Source organism: Montipora capricornis, unplaced genomic scaffold (assembly GCF_036669925.1).
Source record: "Montipora capricornis isolate CH-2021 unplaced genomic scaffold, ASM3666992v2 scaffold_372, whole genome shotgun sequence".
In the NCBI taxonomy this organism is placed as follows: Eukaryota; Metazoa; Cnidaria; class Anthozoa; order Scleractinia; family Acroporidae; genus Montipora; species Montipora capricornis.
The window spans coordinates 20275-25000 of record NW_027180105.1 but is presented as its reverse complement, the minus strand read 5'-3'; positions in this window follow the sequence as shown (position 1 = coordinate 25000).

The window sequence follows — 4726 nt, the reverse complement described above, 5'->3', positions numbered from 1 at the left end:
CAGACCCGCTGGTCAACGGGAACAAAGACTCTGGGAACGAAATTGACCACAAAACATCATTCCTTTCACTTTGAGCTGCAGTTTACAGTGAATTGCGTTATTCATCGATTTTCCTACACTGGACGTCAAAGATTTTAGAGGTCGTTCTTTGAGGTACGTAATGCCTTCCTCATGAATCTTTTCAATATGAAATTACAGCTTAGCGATTCATTGAGAGGACGGTATCACTTCCGGCATCATGACGTAAACACCAAACAAGCCATTCTTATCACTTCTTGTCGATGTTTGCTCACACACATTCATGTACATTATTGCGTTCGACAGAACGCATGCAGACTGAACTGAGATTTTTGGGACAAGCGGTCGCTCTTGAGACTCCAAATTGTGTCTCCCACAGAATACAGCATGGGCAAACACGAATGCTAACTGTGACCCTATTTGGGAAACGCGTTGACCTGTTTTTCGCAGCTACGCATTTGTTGAATTTGCAGAGGAACATGTCACGGATTAGTTCCAAGAAATCGAAAACCCGTTCGGATTTTCGTGTAGTAATTTGTTCCATTTTGCTCGGCAAAAGACGGCGAAGGAGTTATTTACGCCAGCATAGCAACTGCAGAGTCAAAACTCGTTCTAGTCACGATTACAAATTTTTAAACATTAATGCCACAAAGGATGTATATTTTTATTCCTTTTTTCCACGTACCATAAAGATGTGGAACAAACTACCGAAAGGCATTGTTGAAAGTAATTCTCTAGAGACATTTAAGACTAACATTTCTAAGTATTTTATTGAGTGATTTTAGTATTCAAGTTGTTTTTTTACATTAATTTATTCCTTTACTTACTTATTTATTTTTTCACTTCGCGTTTTAGTACATATACTTTTCATTGGTATTACTTTAATTTTTGCTACATTCTTAACTCTTTGTGTGATCTTTGTGTGATCTCTTGGTGTGATGTCTAACGACTTTTACCGACTTATCTAAATGTAGATGATGTAGATATTTGATCTGAAGACACGAGGTCGAATTAGTGTTACGGTATGCTTTTCCGTGACGGCCTTGTGCGTTGGTATGATACCTTGTTTGAAAGTACCCCAAAAATGAAAAGACAAAAGATGTGTGATGCAAGTCTCCCATTGATGTATGACTTTCCAGCTAAGAAACTATAATACTTTCCTGATTCCGAGTTTAGTGGATGCCGGCTTCTATGCTAGGCGATTTTAATAATGGAACGTTTGCCATTCTCTGTTCAGTCCGAAAATTAGCGCCGACAAACCAAACACCAGCAATTGCTAGAAACCATTATTTGCCATTGCGAATAACCAAGTGAAGCTATGATCTTTGCAGTTGTTCTGAAAAATTCAGGACTTCAACGGGGTTTGAACCCGTGACCTCGCGATTCCGGTGGGACGCTCTAATTGAACTGAGCTATGAAGCCACTGACGTTGGGACCTCGTCATTTGTGAGTTCTAATGGTCCCGTGAGGAATGAATCATGATGAAATGGTATATGAAATGAATCATATATGAACTACGGATATGAAATCAAGTGAAGCTATGATCTTCGCAGTTATGAACGCAATTTTCACAATTGTGTAGAGAAGCCTGAAAAATTCAGGACTTCAACGGGGTTTGAACCCGTGATCTCGCGATTCTATAATAGTAACAGTCAACGGCGAACTCAAAATTGCTCAAAAGACTTCTTTTGAGGCAAAAGGACGACTATATACCACAGCTACGATAATCCAACGTTTATTTATCATTTTTGTATATACATAGTTGGCGATATATTGCTATAGGTGAGGCAAACGGTAAATCTAGTATAATTACTTTAAACTGATAATAGACAATCAGCTACACATCCGATTGTGTGGGTCCCCTGTGGTTAAATCTGGTCGGAATAAAAACAGCGTGAAACGCTGAGCGTAAAATTTACAACGTGAGTAAAACGCAATTTTGTTGTCCTCGAGTCCCAAGTGATACAATGGGCCATTTGTTACCAAGATTGAATGACTGGAAAAAAAAGGCTAAATTGATGGCTAAATGACGGAATTGTAGCTCTCGCAAAAGGAAGCTTCAACTAAAACATGGCTTGAAATTTAAACAATGAATAAATTCCGAGATACCAAGTTAACAAGGGTCTTCACAAACTGCGAGCTAGCCAGCCTCGCCAGCTATAAGCATGCATGTTCGCCTCAAATTTTCGGAAAGACGGTTGAAATACAATGCCTAGCTTTACGAAAATTGAAAAACACAATTATAAGCTATTTGAATTTTATAAGAATTAGGTCAAGGCGTCAATCATGCATGAGTGCCACAGCAAAATCTTCAAGTTAGAAAAATTCCAGTGCCCACGCAAATAATCATGCAATCTTGTATGCGTCTTCGCTTCAACTTTTGGGAATCCCCGAGTTCATGTCTGCCTCCTCTTCAAAGAGAGTCTAGCTGCGAAGTTTTTGCGATGGTAATTAGTTCTACTTTACATATGAATGAAAACTAATTTTCATAAAAAAAAGTTCGCTCTTACACTCGCCTTGAAGAGGAGGCATGAACTCGGAAATGGCCTATGAAAATGTCAGCCAAGCTTTGCTTTGCCAGCAAACTAAGGAAATCTGTGACTTAGCTTTCCGGTGGTATCATCGCTGAAAGAAGCGACATGATAGTTCCCAGTAAACGCAACGAGGTGTATTTTTCAAGGTACGAACGTGTCGATGTTTATAATGACCAGTTGATAGTGGAAACGCCTTTGGAATTAACTTTTTTGACAAAAATGTTTGGAAACGTTGCCAATGCGTTGAAAAACGTTGGAAAATCATTGTGAAACATCTAATGGAACAAAGTTGCCAACGATCGATGGGAAACGTTGTGAATGCGTTACGAATCATTGGCGAACGTTAGAATGCATTGTAATGCATTCAAACTGCGTTGAAATGCATTGAAAGTTTCACGAAGCCCGGTTTTCCCAAACAGAATCACATTTTAACATACCAAACCTACCATACTCGAACGCACTCTCTAATCTACGATTACTGCTAGTCTTAGCACTTCTGTAGTAACAATAGACCACATTCGTATTCTCAGTATTGGACTGGAACTATTGTAGCTTGCAATGGAGAGTAATGCAGGAGAATCTTTTCAGATGCAAATACTTTTTAGCATATTTCGGCGCATTAGCCTCCATTGCAAGCTAGTTCCAGTCCAATACTGAGAATAGGCATCAAGGTCTAATTTGAATAAAAACAAAAGAATATCTAAATGGCGGCCATTTTGGAATAAGGTGTATAACGCGGCGATTTAGACAACCAGATTGCAAACTTTGAAATGAACTTCCCAGTTCTACCAGATCAAACTTCGCAAGATCACAAGAGTATTTCTAGAACCAAATTGGTATGAACACATGTAAACAGGCCAATATATATTGTCAGGTGCTCAAGTCCTCCACATGACCTTAAATTTGGTCAATGTACGTCGTTGTCTGGGCTAGAACGGTATAATAATGTCACGAGCCCATTACCCGGAGTCTCTATATTATATATTAACCCTCTGAGACAACCCTCTCCCGTATCTTTCTATTTTTAGAAGCACCTCGCAGGGGGGCTTCAGAGAGTGTTTTCACAATAGCCAATCATAACAGACCTATGGTCAGCCATTTATTACGTCACATACGTATGTTCTCAGTCACATACGTCACATAGACTTAACTGATTAGAGTGTAATGCGAAGTGCTATTTTTGTACCCCGCATGTACCATGTGAGCGTTAGCCCTACTAATGGAAATGGGCCCACACAAGGACAGAGAAAAACTCTGATCAGGGTGGGAATTGAACCCACGACATTCGGGTTAGATCACCGTTGCTCTACCGACTGAGCTACAAGGTCATACGCCACATAGTTTACCTCAGAATATAGTAGTTCTAAAAATAGAAAGATACGGGGGAAAGGGTTGACTCAGGCGTACAATACAGATGGGAGCTCCGGGTAATGGGCTGTAATGTGCACAAAGGTGAAACGCACGTGCAGGGTGTGCAGAGCTTTTGTTTTGGTTCGTTAGACCTATTGTTTTTTATAACATAATTAGGATAGTACGCGTACTCTCATTGGTTAATAGCTGTGTTTAGATGAGAGAATGTAAACACCGCTGTGACATCAAACGAATTTTGATTGGTTATCTAATAATAATAATAATAAATAATAATGATAATAATAGTAATAATAATAATAATAATTTAATAACCTCTAGAGCGCTATATACATTCACTCATCAACAGCGCTTTCCAACGTAAAATACTACAATAAAATACAAATTACTAAAATTAATTACATGTATATTAATAAAATAGAGTATTTATAAGAATGACAATAAACTTAATTAGCAGTACTAATAAGAGTGAATATCAAACAGGATACGCAAACTATCCCATAAATATGGAGCGGCAGCAGAGAAAGATCTATCACCTAAAGTGACAAGCATTTCTCCGTTAGGAGGGTCTAACAATAAACTTTGATTTGATCTAAGATTATATATAGATCTAGGCTTAATGTTAATTAATGCTATAATATACTTGGGCGCCAATCCATGAATAGCTTTAAATGTTAAAATTAAGATCTTAAAATGAACACGATGTTGTACTGGTAACCAATGAAGTTCATAAAGCGCGGGAGAAATATGCGAGTACTTTCTTAAATTAAGTACAAGTCTAGCCGCAGCATTCTGCACACGTTGCA